Source organism: Epinephelus fuscoguttatus, linkage group LG21 (genome assembly GCF_011397635.1).
Source record: "Epinephelus fuscoguttatus linkage group LG21, E.fuscoguttatus.final_Chr_v1".
Classification (NCBI taxonomy): domain Eukaryota; kingdom Metazoa; phylum Chordata; class Actinopteri; order Perciformes; family Serranidae; genus Epinephelus; species Epinephelus fuscoguttatus.
The window spans coordinates 12,111,228-12,131,865 of NC_064772.1; the positions used below are offsets into that span (position 1 = coordinate 12,111,228).

The window sequence follows — 20,638 nt, forward strand, 5'->3', positions numbered from 1 at the left end:
ATATGGTTTTTGTACACAGCTCACAGACATATCTCAGTTATATCAGCAGTTGAAGAGGTGACTGGACAAATGTGAATTTTTAAGTAAAGAATTCAACAATTTCTCTCTTATTTCTTACAGGTAAGAAAACATTTTCACCAATCAATGTCTATTTGTCAAAGTAAACCTTCAGTGTAAAACTAAGCTCCTGTTAAACAACAGCACTGACAAAATATTCATTTAATGAGAAACCTGCAGAGAGAGATTAACGCAACTCAATACTTCATCTGCCTAAAACAATTTGTCTTGGACTGGATAGATGAGGGACAATGCTCCTTTTGACTAATTGCCTTTTAAGCTGACTCCTGCTTGACGCAAAAGGGCAAAGTAATTCACTGACACCAACAAACAACTCGACCACTCACTCAGCCAAGAGGGTGTTTTAACCAAAAAGCTGAGACATTAATCCAAGGCACCTCCTCCATTAGCCTCAGCTTGTCACAAGTGAAATTGGAGCGAGAAAAGCCCACTTCACTGGCATATAGTTAATTTCATGCCATGCTGAAGAGAGACAGGGATGGGCAGAGAGTAAATGCTTTAGGTCGAGGACTTTACAGCACTCATAAATACTCATCTATTAGTTTGGGAATTTAATTCCGCCTCCCATCCTCTATGGAGTTTGGTTTGTATGGGAGGGGATGAGTCCAAGGTTGGAACCACTCCTCTGTTTGACCATTGATCCAAACGCTGGGCCAATTCAGCTGCACATGACTGATGACGACCTCAGCCAATCAGGTATTACAGGCAGGAGAGGCCAATATGGTGACAGATGTAGGAGCATGTGCACTGCGCTTAATAATGTAAAGGCTCGTCATACGGCGTCTCAAGGTAAATGACAGCAGGAACCAAGAGGGGAAATGTAATTTCCCAGAGCAATGTCAGACGCTGCCTGCTGATGCGCTTTTCTGCATCTGCTCGGCTTCAGCATCAGATCCCCTGCATGCTGGACAGATAAATGGATTTCATCCAACTTTAAAGAGGATTAAATACAAGAGCAATGGAAAAAAAGTTACATTTGTGCTGCAGTTTGGCGCTCAGAGTTTCAAGACTTCAGCAGAAGTTCAAGCGGTTATTTTTAGCCAGAAACGCTGGTATTAACCAGGAATCAATTTGTATGTGCTGACTACTACACTGTCTTTTTAATGTCTCCGTCTCTCTTTCTCTTTCCGTTATTTTCTTGTTTTATTTCCTCTTATTAAAGCCATTATGAACGCCTCCTCATGAACAAAAATAAATAGCAACTTATATTCAAATGTAAGAGTTTTCTGATGGTTATCACAGAAACAATGACTTTAAGGTTCTAAAATGTGTTTATAAAACAGTTAGATGTGCTTGCATCACTTAAATGAATTAAAAAACTAGAAAACCAATTCTTGTGTATGACTAGAGCTGTAGTCAACCAAAGAAAATCTAGTCAATAAAATTCTGCCTACTTGTCAACCAATTGATAAGTCAATGAAAAAAAACCCCTGCACCTCATCTCTAGTTTAATTAAATCAGCCACAGTGCACTCACTCAGCACATTTACATGACATTAGAGAAATTGATTTATTGTGTTAGTCAGACTAAAACTGGAGTTTTAAAATATATGTAAACATGTTAGTTTGACTGAAATCCTAATAATGTGAATTTCTCAAAGTCAGACTAACACACCCAGATAATGCAATTGGAAGTTGAAGTACTCCTGCATAGGCTTGTGCCGATTTCCAGTTTAACCGGTTCGGTCTGGTTTAAGAGCTCCACCCAGTTTAATTCACGTCAACCGGATAAACCGGAGGAGAGGAAAAAAACAGAAAAAGCTTTTCACATAAGCGGCGTGTCAAGGGACTATATTCAACTTCTTGCATTGTAACATGCAACTTAATAAGGTTTATGTTTGTTTATAAATGAAGTGGAGGAGCCTACAAGTGTTTTGTTTAGTTTGTCTCGGAGGCTTCAGAGGGACTCCGCAGCTCCACTCCGCTCAGCTGTCTGCTGCTGCTGCGAGAGATCAAATTCCATTGGGGGCGGGGAAAAGTGCGAGGGAGTCAACAGTCATTCAGTTTGTTGCCCTAGTAACCCGTTTCCACTGAAGAAGTTCCTGGTACTATTTGTGGGGCTGGAACTACTACAGGAACGTCCTCTCGCTCGGCCCTCTCAACCGCCATGTCTCCACTGAGAGAGCGGAGTACGAGGAAGGTTTCTTGGTGTCCTTCTGTGTCTTCTTCTTCTTGTGTAACCTTGTGTGTATTGGCGGTTAATACAGCATTACCACCACCTAGTGGATTGGAAGCACATTACACCTATAATGGGCTTTTATTGGGAAAAATAGTTCAAATGCGACCCCCAGTGGTAAGATTAGGTATATAATTCGATATATCAGTTTGGTTAGATATTTGGCTTTAAATCAAACCGGTTGGAAAATTTTCAAACCGGCAAAAACCTACTCCTGCATGTATACAGTAAACCGGACTTAATCTGGCTTAGGCGCCCTGTGCATGCTCCACAGTTTCCGCCCAGGGCTTTGACCCGGAAGTCGAATAGCATTAAATGCAGAACAGCAGAAGAAGCCAGTAACAACATGGCAAAATCTACATCTAGAGCCATACATTTTTGGATGGACGAGGAGACACACCATAACCATAAGGGATAGCGTGCATCTCATCTGTATAAAAAGTAAAGCATACAGCATGTATGGAATGTACAGAGCTGTAAAGTTGTTCACCATGGTACCAGTTTGCTGCTAGCTAACTTGTTGTCGATTGTTTAGCCCGTCGTAATAGGTCAACTGGGAAAAAAAAAGGTTCAATACTGTAAAGCTGAAAGATGGCATATCGCCAATCATCGTAGCGGAGTCAGACATACTTTGGTCAATAAATAAATTCCACTGTTGTACACTGGGACAAGGACAGTAGTCTGATTAAATAGCCTAGTCCAGCTGTAACCATAGCTCGACTTAACTGTGCATGTAAATGTAGTGACTGATTGCACTCTACCTGGGAGAGCTGTGTGTCCATCAAGGCATTTTTCTTCCTGAGACTAGCATCATTTTTTAACTCTTTGCAATGGGAGCACCGTATATTTACACTATGCTACAAACATCAGCAGCGTTACGAGGCACTGAGCATCTATTTTTTTCTGGTCGCCATCTGGTTGAGTGAAAAAAACATTTAGTCAGTGCCATTGTTTGGGGTAAACCACTGTGATTGTCACTGTTTTTTACCCAGCTGTCCAATTCCAGTGGAGGAGGGGCAGGACAAATACCACAACAAGATAAGTGCTGAACCACAGCAGCAACAACAACAATGGAGGCGAAATGAATACCGCTGGCCACATCGACCAGCAGGCTCAGACTTCCCTTCATCCAGTGCAAGTACTGTACCTTGTGCCGACATTTTTACTTCCACAGATATTCTGTATTATAGAAACCAGACACAACCAAAGTGTCCTCCCAGCTGGATGCTTTCCAAGGAGCACCTGGTGTTTTCAGCTGGAAAAAATGCTCTGGTGGACACACAGACTTTTGAAAGTAACACCTGTAACCGTCCAACCAATGAGAATTTGGTCAGACAAGAGCAAATCAAACAACCAGTCGACCAGCCGACCAGAAGTGTCGCCTATGAAGTGAAATCTTAAGTCAAAATTGACCTATATGTACTGTAAAATTTGATTGGCAGACACTGGTATTGTAGATTTTACAGAAAAATTGAAATCTGAGATTTGGACTTTTTGAAACGTTGTACTGATTTCAAGCATATGAGCGAACTTAACAACAAACAAAATTGGTGACCATATTGATTTGTTTTTATCCTCAAACTGCAGAATAAATGTTTCAGACTTAACTGTGTAACAATGAATTCTGTACAAATGCAAAAACTGTTTTCACCCTGTCTAAATATCTAGACCAGAGCCTGGTCATTGTATTGCTGCTTGCAGCTATAATTTAATTTGTTTTCTGTCACCCTGTGACCATGACCTTATATCATAAACCCTCGGAACCTCTCAGGGCTATCTCCTGGCCAACAGCAGCACAATAGCTATCCATCCTGGACGGAGAGCAACAAATCCTGGAAATGAAAAATAAAGGAGAATTCCATCCTTGGATTCCTCTTACATCAGGAGTAATGATGCTACTACTACTACTTCGCCTCCTGCTGGTGTTCCCTGCTTGTTTAAGACAGGCGGCAACTCTTTGCATGCAGAATGTGTAGGTGAGCAAAGTGAGCGACAAGAGAACTGGAGCTTTTCCAACTGAGGGAAAGATGAATCATACAGCTCACTTCAAATGCATCCTGCAACTTAATGAATTATGATTTACTGAAGCTGCTGTTGCATTACTCTATGCTCATACTAAAGAACTATTTCTAAGCTCTGATTTGTGCAAACGGGTAAGTCTTGACAGGAGTAATGCTCTTTAAATCTTTAAGACTGACACCACAATGTGATCTTTTCTGCCATCCATTTATGATATGATGAGCCATCATTTAGATTTAACCTTTTTTAAAGAAAAAAAAACAACCTCTTAGTACACCAAATATCAGAGTCCCCAGATTTACGAAGGGTTTCACTAGCTGCTGTATTTGTGTATTTTTTAGGTGGACTTTTCCTTTAAAAATGTTATCAGTTACACTTTCAAACTGATTCGGTATGTTTTAGAAAATTGGCTGCAAGTTAAACAATGTCAAAACTTCAGAGCTGAGCCTTTGAGAATACAGAAAATGTTGGCATTGCAAATGTGGTTCCACTCCATGAGTTCGATCTTGAGGGCCACTGGGGCGAAGGATAAAGAGATATCGTGTGAGCAGCGGGCGGATAGCACCGGCGAACCTCGAAGATCTCAACCACAGCACCGCTGACAGGTACAAGTGGAAGAGGAGGAGGAGGGGTGGCGGGCGACGCTCAACAGAAGGTAGCAGAGGAGGGTTGGAGGCGCTGCCAGTCAACCATCCCCTTGTTTCCTTGTAGACAGGTCCAGATGTCCCCCCCCTCCTGTCCTGATTGCATTCTCCACTCTTTCCCCCTGAGATTAGAAGAGGGGTGGGCGAGGGTACACAAACGGGGATACGCTATGGTGGACAAAGAAATCGCACATCCCTCTATCTCTTCTCCTCCTCTGTGTGCACAGCGCCATAAGCACCAGGGGGATATTGAGACAGACATATCCCTCCTAGATGAAAGGAGCATTTCAGTCACACAGGCCCCAAAGGTAAACGTGGTCTGAGTTAGCAAGCAGCTCCTCGTTTATTGAGGAGCGGGGAGAAAGACTCAAAGGCACCATAACACCACCGAAAGCAATAAAGGGCAACTGCTCCGCTCACACTTCTGACAAGCTATTTGTGGCTCTACCAGGCCATAAAGACATATGCTTATTTGCTATTGTTTGTGAAGCCCTAACAAAGTTTGTCCCTGTAGAGGTTACTGCGGTTTCCCTCCATCTATTTTCTTTCACGGCGCCGCAGCGGCAAGCATTTCATTTGCAGATATGAAGCCCTGACGGCGCTCTCGCCTTATCATTCATTATTTGTGCAAGCGATTATGCATGAGATAAACCTGACAGTTGGAAATCTCTCTCTTCCCTCCCTGTGGGTTTGCACGACAGTGCTTAGATCTTCAATATTTTTGTTAAAACGAGAGTCATGCACACTGTAAGCCAGAGAAAAAACAAGGCAAATATTTGCCAGATCCTATATAAGAGATTCCTCATGGTGCATTTATTTGCCTCGATACGTCTGATTAACTCTTTCAACCTGCAGCCTTCTCTATGTTTTAACACAGCAGAAATAATACTCCAGTTTCAACACAATTTCTCACTCCAGGTGTCACCGTATCTCAGTAATAAATACAACGATAAACTGAAGGCATACAGCACCTTCCTCTAATGATAACAGAGCCTGCGCAGTTACACCAACTCCTCAAACAGCAGTCACCACCGCAAACACTGCCTTCACGGGGCGGCCATATTCATTTGTTTTGCTTTCCGTGTAAGAGAGACATGTAAAATGTCAGTGACAAATTTGTCTAGACGCCATTATCTCACTCTGGATTCCACAACAGAGCCATGGAGAGGCTGAGCATGGACGCCTGTGGTTACATAGTCATTTCAGCTGGAGTACCTCTGAGATGTTGATGTATTTCTCTCGGGACAATGTGGCTCTGTGTACTGCAAAGAAACCCTTTACAGAGAGAGCACATTTTGCTCAATTTAGCGATGAAGCAACGCAGACCCAGGATTCATTTCCCAAGACTGTGAATTTCAATGAGCGCCTTAGTTACAGTGAAATCTACATGGAAATAAGTGCTAATTCTGCAATTATGTTGCAGGCTAAATTGGAGGCCAATTAGTGCGCTATACACCAAAGCGAAGACTTAGGTGTAAAAGCATCACTTCTCCTATTGACAGATGTTTTGCTTACAAGTCCACAGTTTCCTGAAATGCATTAAATAAGTTCCAATTAACGAAAAGTGCTGTAAAGGTTTGCTTTGTAGGTGGACAATCCACATGCCGCTGCTTGACGACTTTCTTCGTTTTACAGCTCAGTATGAGTGGAGCCAAACAAGGGAAATGCAATATTCAGATTTAATTATATTTAAGAAAAAACATTTTGACAAGTACACCTGTTGGAAACTGGGATATTTAGCACATCAAAACCCAACAAACATTGACAGAAACACTCCATTTGCATATCCTAATTAGAAAATATATCTACAGTAAGTTCATTATGCTCAAACAACTTTCTTTTTTATTGGAGTTTGTGCTCAGCGAGGTAAACTTTTTCCTTTGGTCCTGTTTTTTTTTTTTGTTTTGTTTTGTTTTTTTTGCTTTGGTACGTCCTCTGAAATGTCAGCAATTTTCAGGGAAAGTTGTTGTGCTGCAGAAAGTGGCGCTTCTGATAATTACAGTGCAGCTGATTGGCCTGGGACACAGCCGCCCACGGTAGAGCCAAACTTCACTTCACACCGTGTTCTGGGGACCTGACAAATACATGTTCCACCGACAGAAGACATAAAACTGATTTATATGGCCTCTTATGTCCATCAGATTTTAATTATATGATTGACTGTTTATTTTAACTGGCAATTATTGCTTAAAAAGTTACGACCTTTGTTTTGTGTTTTATTTACTTGGCTGCTGGAGGTTTCTGAGGGCTTCCTGCTGTATATTATCTCTTGCTGTTGCCAGGGCTGAACAAATTGGCTGCACAATTAGCCACTGTAACACAATAACCCTGGATATTTTTGCAAGATGTTGTCATCGTGATTATGAGACTAATAAACCACAGCATCATGAGTTCTTCTTAACCTCTGCTTATCTATGAAGAGCCAGCTGTGCAGGCAGGCTTTCTCTCAGCGGCGCCCCGTTTCAGAGGGCATCAACAACTTTTTTTTTTTGCTTAAGTAGAAAAACTGCTTTTCTTATAGTTTTCTGTTCCATTTTATTCTAATTATGTTTTGGGGAAAGGCAGAAAGGGAGGGCAAAAAAGGAAGATATATCTAGAGAATATATAGCCAAAAGTATGTAGACAGGGCGGTTTTGGCCTTAGAGTGTATATACTGTCGAATAAGTTTAACTGTGTACACTATAAATATGATTATACTGTATTAGTAGGGATGATTAATTGTGCTACAACTCCAAGTAGCATTTGCAAAGTGGCAGTAACAGCGGCTGAGTGTGAGGGAGCGAGGAGGGGTAAAAGCAGCATTTCCAAAGGCCAACTGGGCGGGAGGAGGAGTAGAAGAGGGAGGGTGAGAAAGGGAGGGACAGCGAGAGAGAGACAGAGAGAGGATGTAGTCAAGATGAGGACAAGAGGGAGAAACAGACAGGGAGAGAAAGAGAGGGCAAGCCTTGGCATTGACGCGTTTTGCTGCAGCCAGGGTGCCAGCTGAGAAATATGGCAGCTGTCCCTGGCACTGGACACTTCGACTTTGACTGAGAAAGACACACACAAAATACCCATAAGTTATTTTTTTATTAAAATATTCTGCAAGTTTAGAGCCAATTTCTACAAAATAAAATGTCAATCAGTTGTCAGTGTCAGCTGGTTTGTAATCTTTTCTTAATGAATGAGATCATTATCAGCTGCTATGGTGAAAATAATGAAGAATATAGTCATGCTATGGATGCATTTTTGCTGAACTAACCTTAGTGACAACTACATTAGTCTCCTGTGACTGCTTCACAAGAAAAGCCATTGTGTGTTTCCCCAGTTGAGTGCTTTTAATGGCAGTAGGAAATGTTGGATTAGCATTAGCAGTAACTTAATACAGCTCCAAAACGGTTGTAAATGAGTGAACAGTACACAGTGAGGCTAAAATCGATGAGATAACATTACAAATACTAGCTCTGGATTACAAACTGAGTCTTTTCTTTTCATATGGATCCAGCGTGGGAATATAAAGACAGAATCTTTGTCTGTATATCTGTTTCTTCTTTGCGTATCTCCAAAACCAATCTACTTCACACTTGGTGGGTGTATTGCTGTGGACGCAAGGACATGCAGTGGTGAATTTGTTGCACTTTGGACATGCAATATGTTCAACAAACACAACCTTTGAATAACCAAGCGAGCAGCAATCTGTGGCTCTGTGCAGCAGCGTGGGTGCGGCTTCAGGACTCTGCAAAGAGTCTGGCATGTCTCGCTCATGCTGCGTTCAGACGACACGGCATAATGTCTGTTCCAACAGACACTATGTCAGATTAGGTGATTGTGGAGCCATAAATCATGCCATGACTTGGTGAAAGACATGACGGACTACATATTGGTCCACGACAAATCATCATTGGTCGTCTGTCACAAGGTGCTTGATGTCATTGAATTATTCCTGTCCTATTTTTATTATTATTACGATTATTTCAGTAACTATGGCTGAATACACTGTTCATGTCCAAGCCGAAATATTGTAGTAATGTATAAAGTGCCACCAGATGGCTGGAGCTATGTTGGAAGTACGACATGCAAACTATGCAAGTCTCTGAATCCTCCACAACAAGTTCCTGCAAATGTTTCACAATAAAAGCCTTTTTAGAAAATAAAGGAATTCTGTCAACAGAAATGATAAGGGTTTTTTAATTTGAAACAGATACAGGAAGTGTTGAGTTTGAAATGATGGCGTGATGCATTAACTTTATCAAGGTAAACTGGAGCAGATTAAAAGTAAAAATATAAAAATACAGATGGAATAATAAATAAATAAAGGCTCTGTTCTAATGTAGTCTGTTTCAAATGACGCTGGTAGCCTCTGCAGTTGTGGTGAGTAAAAGCCCCACCACTATTATTGTATTTTCTTAGTTTATGTTTGTCTCCATTATGAAGAAGTAACATTCTTTGCTAGCCTGATGCTAATGACAGTACTCACCGGGTTGACAGAGTGCCTCTGCCGTTTAACACCATCATTTTTCCCTTTTTACTCCTGTGGTAACGTCCCTAGAGGAAATATGTAAAACGCTGGGGTGTTGTTGTCATACAGTTGTCTACTGCAGCAGATAGCTCTGTGTTTCTGTTGGTCAAAGTGACGGCTGTGAAGGGTGAAGTCATGAAAGACAAAAAGAAAATCAAACATGCTAGACTTTCTGTCCTGACATCAGGAGGAGTCCCAGATGTGGTCTATTATGACACACTGCATGAGATGAAACCATGGATTATAGCATTTTTGTTCATGTTGTTGTGCATGTTTTGGCACTGCACTTGTAGAGGTAATGCAAGAATGTAAATATGTTGAATGGATATGGGATATTGTAACTTTACTTAAGTAAAAATGTCAGTGTGAGAATTTGCTTTTGTATCATTTTAATCTAAAGAAATGTGGGTTTCGGACTGCTGGTCAGTGTGCAGAGGAAGAGGCAATTTTCTTGGCTCAGCAGATATCACAAACGTCCCTTTTTAGTTAGTTACTTTATTACCACTAACTACTATTGAGAACGACTGAAGCATTAAAAGCTACTTTTTTGTCTCACGATGCATTCACTGTCATCACCACAGCTAAAATTCCACACATCTACACATTTTTAACTTTTCCTCCTGATTACTTTTCCGTAAACTTTTTGAGAGGCAATTATCTTCTTTTCTCTCCACCTCACACACACACGCAGACTTGGCACACACACACTTTAAATTCTGGAAGCAAGCTTTGATCACCACTACATTAGCTTTACATTAGAAACAATCATTAGGGGGACATCATCCCCACGACCAATTTGCCTTCAGAAAATAGTAGTGCTTGAGTGTGCTGCAGCCCACAGAGGACCAATGAGCCACACCAAACTTGATTAGGCCTCATAGTAATGTATCATTCCTCCTGGCCAAGGCTTTGTAGATGAACAACTCGTCTTCATATTAAACGCGGCAAGAAACTGGAGTGGACTCGTTTTCAGAAATCTCTTTGAGGAGGTTTGCTCTGGCAGAGAAGAATGTGTCAAAAGATAAATGAGTAATGAGTTCCACGTGATCAGTCCAGGCTACTGAGATACTTCCTAGGCAGGCATTTCAGGTTGGATTTTCAAAGAGAAGCTTCTGACGCTGTGGCTATTTGGTTTGAGAAACCGGATCACACTGTCGCAAGTAAAACTTTAAACATTTTTAGACTGTGGCGCTTAGGAACATATTGAAAGGAGTAACTGTTCTTTTATCAGACATGTTTTTCTGATGCCCGGCTGAGAAAAAGATGCTTTTCATCCAGTATAGAATTTCCTCACAAGGTTTCAGAACAAAGGGATGAGTTGAGCCGACAGCAGTCTAATGCGCTTCATGCTTTCATAGCATTATTATCATCTTTAATGTGCAATGACACCCTATAAATAAAGTATACCTTATGAAAGTCAATAAAGAGAAACCTCCTTGAGCGTCACTGACATGCACTATACAATGTAGTTGGGATGGGCTCATTTTTAAGAGCATAAAGCCTCTCCATCACCAGGCCCCAGCATAAATGGCTATCAAATCTACCTCCCGACAGCTTTATGAGAGCATAACGGCCGCCATTTTGTGGCTCGGGGTAACTTTCCGGGAGCAGATGGGAGTGAACTTTAAACTCAGCGGGGAGCGAGCAGCAACGTCCAGCTGACAGTGGGGATGGCCTGCCTGATGTTTGATTAAGAGGCACGTTGACCTTTCGGAGGCTCCAGGGGGCGCTGAGACACGCTCTCACCTGACAGCCTGCGAGTCACAGCCTTCTCATTATGGCCCAAATCTATCAATCTAGCCCGCAGCTTTTTCTCTCTTGTTCGTTGGGAAAAATTAAATGCCATGGGTTTGTGGAAGAGAAGTACGCGTTGTGGAAGATGCAGCTGAAAGAGAAGTGTCAAAGGGTAAATGTAGAATATTGAAAGGAGTGTTATTAGGTTAAGAGAGGAGGGGAAAAAAAGAGAAAGGATCGAAAGGAGATGAAGCAGGGTGAGGTGTGGTACATGTCTGCAGAAGTTCCTGTGAACAATGTTACAAAGCTAAGCTCTAAAACACAGATCAGTCAATAACAAGAAGCTCAAGCTACTCTCATACCATCTTTGATAAACACAAAGGGATCTTCTGAGCACAGCGCTGATGCCTTTACCTAAGATTATAATTGATGGCCAGGAAGAAGCTGAGGCGAGTCAATACGGCGTGATGAATTGGACCTGTACAGCAGCATTGGGTGTGCGCCTCTACTGTTCATGACAAATTGGCCATGTCAGACTCTAGGTATTTCCCTTACAATCAATACATACTGACAAAAAACACTGCTGAGGCCAGCTTTACTTTGTAATCACAGACAAAAGATGGACAGGGACACAAACTTTACAGTTACAAAGAGACTTTTTAACACATCAGATGCAGATCAGAGCTGAACGGTCTGATCTTCAATATCAAAATCATTTCAGGAACGTCCTTACATAATCAAATATTTAACACCAGGCTGAAAAGCAATTGCCTTTCTGGGCATAGCCAGAGGTGCTCTCTTTGTTGTAACACCCAACCCAATACCACCTAATGGAGGCTTATGGCTCCCCAGATTCAAACATCCAAAAACACATAATTGAAACCACAAAATATCTCCATACTGCTCGTTCGTAGTGATCCAAGTGTCCTGAAGCCCTGACATAAAAAGTTGTTTGGAAAAACATCATTTGTTCATCATCACAGTGGTGGTACAGAGTGGTAAACAGCCCCAAAAACTCAGACAGACATCGAACTGTTAAAAGCTAAATCCATTAATAACCATTAGGTTACCTTAGCCAACTTATACCAACAATTAGTCCTGTCACTGTGTTTGTGTGCAATCAGCCAGAATGTCCCAGTGCAGAGCTCACACTCCTGCAGCAGCACCTACAACCCATATAGTCTGGTAGGGTGAAGCCTGTTGTGTGTTTGGGAGAGCCGGCAGTTAAGTGTGCCAAATCAATTTACGTTATGAGTATTGAATGAAATTCTTTATTGGTATCAGTATCACTTCAAAATAATAAATGTTTATCTGTGTGTTTGTAAGAGAGCGCCTTTCACATTAAACACTATATTTGATGGTATTTTGGTATTTAATGGTATTATAAAAAATGTATGATTACAGCAGCTTTAATAGGCAACTTAACATCAGCTAAAAATGTTGCTTTTGCTAACCTGTCATGTTGTTAGGGCTGGGTATTCCTTAAAAAATTACTAGTATACTACTAGTACGAGTGCCAGTGCCTGTAGAAAAAGAAAAAAATGTTGATGCATATTTAAGATATTTTTTGTCCACCTGGTGGCAGCACAAGAAGCTGTAGAACATTGACATATTATTACCTTATATAAAACTATTATGGCAACAGGTTACCAAAAAGTCCAGTCTTCACTCTCTTTTATCCCTGTCTTGATGTCCACCAGCTTCTCAGTATAATATCCTCCTCTTAATCTGCTAAAAGCTTACAGGTAAGTGCTGTAATACTCTTAACTGACTAGACTGTTCTAGCTTTTTTATTATTTGATTTTATCCACTTAGTCATTCTATCCACAATACTGATGATTACTTATCAAAATTCTCATTTTGTAGGTATTTTGTGAAAGCACCAACAGTCAACCCTACAATACTGACAACAAGTATTTGGTCAAATTATTGTGATACTTGATTTTCTCCTAATCACCCGGCCCTACTATGTTCACTAGTTGCTAACACTCATTGTTTGGCACTGATAAAAAATACAATGAGTTTATCAGAGTTTTCTTCTTACTGAAAACAACTGCTATTGCTGAAAACCTGTCTACGAGAACTTTTAAACCAGAACCAAATTACTGAAGTTGTGCCGAGCTGAAAGATGTTACAGAGATGAATGAAAAGCCAAATCATCTTCAGACAATAGCCGATAGTTTTAAAGATTGCATCTGCCAGTGAGTTCCACCTCTTCTGCTCTCCACACACTGTTCACCTGCATGCATCCAAAGTCTGCTCAAATAGAACACAGAAAGCTTCCAGTACCAAAATCTTGTCCCACTGCCTACAGATTCTGCATTAATATGCAGATATGAGTCACATCTAAAAGTGTGCATGACGTGATCTATGGCAATATCACATTGGATAAAATAGAACACTTTTTCCTAACCCATCTTAACCCTTTCCTGCCAGCATTTTAAAGAAATAATTCCCAAATATTTGCTAACGAACATTTAAAGTGTGACACTGATGCACACGTGCCAATCAGCCTGAGGGAGGCTGGATAAGGTCAAGGGGCATTTATTTCCCAAAACATCGAGTTGGGTCGGTCAAGAGATGAAACAGCCTGTATCATTTAATAAACATAAGTTCTCAACGGCCTCCCATAAAGCTTGATTTAAGAGAAGCTTTTACTAAACATACGGCCACGAGCCAAAGTTGACTCTTGACATTAGTATAAAAATATTGGTATTCCGCCAGCCATAATGCAGCCACTGTAAATCTCCCTTCTTGTTCTAAACGACCTGTATTAATATGTCTGTGTATGCATGAGTGTGTGTAGAGATGCACTAGTGTGCCACTACGCCCATACTGCACTGCTGGGGTGGATACCTGCCAGTGAGCATCTGCCCGATCAGTGGGGACTGGAAAATAAGCCCGGGATGCTACTGTAATCCATTAATTCAGCTTCACTGAGCAGCCTGTTTGAGACTCTACAGCACAGTGTGTTTGGTAAAGGTTCACTGGATCTGTGTGTAATATACAGTAGAGACAGTAGACTGGTGTAGCTGAGCAGAAACGTCATAGTTCAACTGTTGTAGGTGGATGTATAGCAACTGTTGAACTACAGTATATCACTTGCTCATATACTCTGAGCAATGCAGCTGAAAAGTATTGATTACAGTCAAGTATGACCAAATGTCATCGGCTGGAGACTGAAAAGAATCAGAACCGGGACAGCCATGTTTTGCAACGGCACTTACCCAAAGGCTATCTGTGCCCTTCACTCTTAATCATTAATGTGCTGCTACTATTCAGGTCTGTAAGATACTGTAAGGGTATGTATGTATTGTACTATATACAACTGTGAGCAGTGTAGCTGGTGTGGCACTGATATTATCCCCATTTTTGATGATTTATCATTATTAATGTATTTCTCTGCAGAGGTGGTATCAAGTCATGGTTTTGCAAGTCACAAGTAAGTCCCAAGTCAAGGTAGGCAAGTATTGACTCCTCAACTTTGAGTTTCAAGTACTAAAGAAGTTGTAATGGGTCCTCAAGACAATGCTAGTCTCGCCACCAGACAATCAGAGATCTCCGCCTTCTGATAGTCTGGGGATACTCCTTTCTAAAGTGTGTTTAACACACCAGAGGAAATGGCCGGCAACAAAGCAACACCTCTTGCATTTTTGAAAAGGACACGCCCTCCCGGAAATGTGCGCTCCCCCTTTTCTCGTCTGCAAGGACACAAACACACAGAGATACTGAAAATGTATGCCAAGAGATTTAACTCCGTTTTATCAAACATGTGCTCAGTCCACAAGATTGTGGAAATGAAGGACTTACAGCGACTTGAGCCATTTTGTACCGCTACATGTGTTTCTAGTCGGACTATGTTTACGAGCGCAAGAGTTCAGTGAGCCACCAAAGGACCGCCCTGCAGATTTACTATTGGTTCTGCAACGCAGGGAGTTTTTTTGAACTCTGAAATTGTATCTGCCCATCTAAACACAAAATCAGGGAGAAAGTCATCAGTCTTTAGTTAAGCAAAGCGTCTAAGATAATGCCAATATAAATGTTACAAAAATCATGAATGCTTTTTAAAATTAGCATTTATTTGTTGAAACAAGTTTGTTCAACTTTGCTGTTAAGATAACTTTAGCTTAGCCATAGCTCACTATGTTATTATTAGCCTCTACTTGATGTTCTTTGGCAATTTCAAATGTCAAACGAAGGTCGAATTATGTCTCTGTCTGTAATTTTCAACCTGAAATTCCTTTTTTGTTGATCACTGCGCAGTTTTTGTACATAAACAAAATTATCTTTGGTATCATTTTTTTTCCGACTGGCGCTCAGTAACGTTATGTTAGTTTCTTATGGTCCTCAGCTGTAACTTGACTGGATGCTGTCTGTTTGATTCAACAAAGTGGATCTAGGGATATAAGACTTGTCTTGCTGTAAATGAAAAGCGTTACTAATAATAAGCAAAATAAAAAAAATAAATCATAGAGCCAACAGGTTTTAAAAGAAAGCAGATTAACAAAAAACAATTTGGTGTACAAAACTGAGGAAATCAAAGACAGTACAAAGGAAACTAAAATTCAAGACTGTCTGGTAAAAGTTTGTTTAAAGACGAACCTTAAAAGAGATCACTGACTCAGTCAGCTTGATTTCCTCAAGCAGATTGTTACAGAGCTCTGACTGCAAATTCCCCTCAGTTTTCAGCCAGACCTCTGGAACAGCAAAAATACCTCTGCCCAAGGATCTTAAAGTACGTATTGGCGTGTAAGGCACTAGGATCTAGGATATCAGACCTGATCTCCTCGATCTGGCAGAGAGACTACGAAAAGCCTTAAAATGAATGAATGAATGAAGTCTACATACATGGTACAATATTTACATGACATACCTTTTCATCTTTAGCCTGAGGGGAAGGTAGGAAGTATTTTCAAGGCAAAAAGCACATGTGCAAGTGAGGTCTCAAGTCAAGTTGCAAGTCTTTTTTGATTTTGTTGAGTCTACAGTCATCAAATTTGTAAATAAAGTCTGTCTTGAGTCCAACTCATGTGACTCAGGTCCACACCTCTATTTCTATGTCCTAAGGAGGTCGTTATGTGAGCTGGGTTCTTGTTGTGTGAGCTCACCAAACCAAATTCCTATCAGCTTTGTCGAAACTAGGGCTGCTACTAATAATTATTTTCACTATCGATTAATCTCTCAATTAATCATTAGTTGTTTGGTCTACAAAATGTCAGAAAATAGTGATAAATATCAGTGCTTCCCAAAGCCCAACATGACGATACTAAATGCCTTGTTATGTCCATGACCCAAAAATGGAGGAGTAAAGAAACTAAGAAACTTTTTCTAAAGCAAGTGCTCAAAGTGATTAATCAGTTATCAAATTAGTAGGCAATTGATTCAATTTGTTGACGACTAATCAATTAATTTTTGCAGCTGTAGTTGAAATGCAAATAAAGTATTGAATCTTGGCTTAAACCGTTGGTGTAAATCAGCTAACAAAACCACACTTTTGTCATTTTCATTTATGTTAGATCTTTCTGAGATACAGTAAATCAACCAGGTCTTGTAAACCAGAGTTATACAGACTCACTGTAGCTGCTTTATATGCCAGAGTTTTGATAACCTCAACCTCAACCCTGCAAAGTTACAGACTCTGGCAGCAGGGGGGAGTCATAATAAATCTTGAGAGAAGAGTATCTGCCTACATTGAGGAGGCATTTCACCTCGTCATGACTCCATGCTCCCCCTCACTTCATTTCCTTACTCCAGCTTTTGCAAGCACAAGTATCCGCTGGCTATCAGATGCAAAATGTTTGTCTGCTTCTATCCATCAAACGTTGTATTCTGGGGTCTTTTTACTGTTGATGTTTGGGGATTGTGCTCTCTCTTTTAATGAACCACATCACAGCACTCTTGGAAGGCAGCTGGATCTTTTTGTGTTGCTGTTATCTTAAAAAAATCAAACTTCAATTCTCTAGAGTTAGAAAAAATCAAATATGCATGGCGTGATTGTGCCCTGAGTGTTACATCTATTGTGGAGAGAAAATGGCAATCCGTGAGGCATTTAAGAGGCCTCCAATTAATTCAAATGAATCCCTAACATCCATATCATAATTAATAATATATCAGCAACACACAAGGCGTGGATGCACAAAAGTTAATTTAGCAGTGCATAGCGTCCCAGTGCACTGTGAGGTAATATTCTTCTAATGTTTAGGGAATACACAACATCCCCCTCTACAACAGGTGCTTTTTCATTTTCTGTCTGGCTAGCTTTAATGATCTCATTAGACAGCCACTCTAACCGGGGAAGTGCCTATGGCACCTCTGCCACACAACAGGGAGTTCAACAGCAGCTCAGAACAGTGAGGCCGAGCATCTGTCTGATGTCACAGTTGTAACAGAAGCTACTTACTTATAAGATGGACAAGACTCTGAGAGCGCACAAGAAAAAAGGCTAATTGAATTTCCTGTGTACGGCCATGCACAAAGCCCTCCCCACTGCACAGAGACCAAAGAGACAAGCTAAGAACCCTGTTAGACTGAGTTGTACATCATTACCCAGAATTCTAGCCGGCAGTTTCCCCAACTTCCTCTGCCAGGGACCAAATGGCACAGATTAATCATAGATCGCCTGATGGCAAAAGGCGGAGAGAAAATGATCCTATAGGCTGATCGTAAAGCTTTTACAACAGACACTCCTTTACAGAAAAGTACAGAGCACAACCTACACTTCAGAGCAAAGCATTGAATCTTTGTACACTGGTAAATGCCATGTTAATGTTTAAAAAGGATCAATAAGTTAGATCCAAAATGTTATTAAAAGACAGATTTAGATTCTCAAGATTTGTTTGCTGATTTTATGTCCTCATAAAAGACATCGTGATTCTTTGTGAGTGCATTTTGCTGTGGCTCATTTTCGAATCAGGCAAAAAAAGGATGAAAATCAATGTCATATCATTCAGTGATGCATAAATCAAATTGTGCTATCTAACGAGCGGGGATTAGTCAACGATTGATTTATAATTTCAGCTGTTTTTTTTTTTTTTTTTTTTTTGTGAAAATGCCAAACATTTGCATTTGCTTATTGCAGCTTCGGATTTGCTGCTTTTCTCTGTTTTATATTATCCTAAACTAAATAACTTCCAGTATAGGGCCCTTTAAATGGTCAAAACATGACATGTGAGGACTTCACCTTTCACTTCTTTGCGACAAATAATTAAAGCCAGGGTGGGAAGAAATCTAGAGAAGGCAAATGAATTGGCAGAGTTTAAAAATACACCCTCCTCCTACAGCTCTCTTGTCTGTCCTAAGCTCCTCTCACTACCACTAGACAAACAACAGGCATATGCACATATTTGATACAGTAACCCAGTGATTGTATAGGTAGCAGCTCAGTTGCAGCTCTAGCAACTTGAATTCAGCCAGCGCAAACAGCCCAGCACCAGGTGTCACAGCAGGCTGGTGGTGTGTAAAGGCAGCAACAGAAAGTTTGCTGATCCGAAAGGGAGCAGGGCTGTCGTGTCCTACAGAGCTGGGGTTTGCTCTGGCTGGATTTGTGATGCTGCAGCTGTTGACTGGGTGTTGGTCTCTGGAGCTACTGCCTGCCATCCTCCCAGTAAGATGGACTGTAGTGGCGGAGAGTGCGGCAGAGGGCACACTGTGATTCAAGGCTCTAGCTAAGGTGGACTTGAAGCTGCAGCCATGAGCTTTTGGCTCCAGTTAGCAAAATGCTTAACTATTAACTGTTCTTCCCATCCCTGAAACACTTTGCCTATATTGACACGTGTTTGGTTTCGGTTATTGTGTTTTAGTTTTTTGAAAAACGGCCAATAGGAACGCCCTCTCTCTGAAATGATCTGTGATTGGTCAAAGTCCCCCATCACAATCTAAATTTACTAAAGCCCAAAGACACAGTCAAGAGGAGGCGCACGAGTCTAGTTTTCTTTCAGTCCACTTGAATGACAATATGCACAGAGTATATTTTGGGACTTTTGCCCAGTAACCCCAACATTAAATTGCCTACCCCTGCTTTAATTGTGACGATTTTAACAATAATTTAATTTGATACTATATATATATATTTATATATATATATATAAATAAGAAGAATTTAAATAACATAGCAGAAGCCTGAAATGAAACAGCAGTCTGAGCAAGGAATCGGGTACAATCTTGAATGTCATTTGCACTTCAATGTCACCCTGAACACATTCCAGCTGAAAGATTTCCACATGCAAATTCCTGACAGGATGATTTTTCATTTCCACTCTGTTCTGTCTGTAACTTCTCTGTCACAAGCTTGGCTGCTTCTGCTACCTTTTGCAGTTAAAGATTCTAGTCAGAGTCCGAGTGGGAAAGATGTTTACTTGCCCAGTCTGACAGAATGCAGCTAATCTTGGCAGAATTATGGCCCAATTGTTTTCCTCAGCTTAGTTTTTAATAGGTTTCCAAACTCCCTCATCATGTTGGACTGTGTGGTCCAATTTGAAAGTCAAAAAATTGGCATTGCACCTTTTTTCTCTCTCTCCATCTGCCCCTCTGTCTGTCAGTCGGTCTCACTCGTTTTCTCGTGTTTACCTTATTTCACAGACTATATTGCAACAGATCAGACTTGACACACTGTATATATCTGTATATAAACATCTAAAGCATCTATACACACACAGACAAGGTGGTAAACACTGTAGTGATGTAGCGATTTCAGATAAACTCAGCCGTCGAGTCGTCCGCTTGCTCATTCTGCGCACACAGTCAGCCTGTGAAATGCAATTACACTCAATGCCATGAGTAAGTGGTGGAAACCAGCTTATCATGTCAGAGTCCTAACGAGAGTAACTGAGGGGAAATCATCATTAATGCTGAGCACAAACACAGAGTTCCTCTGCACAGGGAGGAAACAGGCCTTCATGAGAAGAACGGCCTTTATCTTTTCTTTTCGTTATCTCACAGCCTTCCTTGTCATTGTAGGTCGAGATAATTACAGTAAGAGGAACAGGGGCTGTGTTTATGACATGTAATATACTGTACGCAGAGTGACTTTTCTAGTACATACAGTACACGTCCAGCATGATACAACAGACCACCAAATTAGCATCTAATTGCACTGCTGTCCATTTATTATGTGACGTCTGCTCGTCCAGACCTCTGTCAGTACATTTCCTGTTTAAACACAGAGCCAAACCTCACTCCAGCAGTCCAAAAGCACTAAATATCACCGAAAGCATCCTGATTTTGAGTTGCAGCACCATTTGCACAATCCGTATCTAAGCTGTGGTTAAGCTTGAGGGACCATACTGGTGGTTTTGGATGTTTTACCCCATTAACTACAAATTGCACATACAGTTATTGCTGCCCACTTTCCAAAGTATAACATATGCTTTTAGATTAATTTTCTCTCTTGCAGGAAGTTTCCATTAATTTCAGTGCAGCATTAGAAAATCAACTTGTAGATTCCAAACTTGCTTGAGACGGGTGATCCATCACGCTGAATGTTTCTTCACCT

At 40.9% G+C, this 20,638-nt stretch overlaps 1 protein-coding gene across 3 annotated transcripts in view; it reads right to left on the reverse strand.

Moving 5' to 3' along the window:
- LOC125882060 (dipeptidyl aminopeptidase-like protein 6) overlaps positions 1 to 20,638 on the reverse strand; it is a 341,554-nt gene that overhangs the window by 265,145 nt on the left and 55,771 nt on the right. The window lies entirely within an intron of this gene.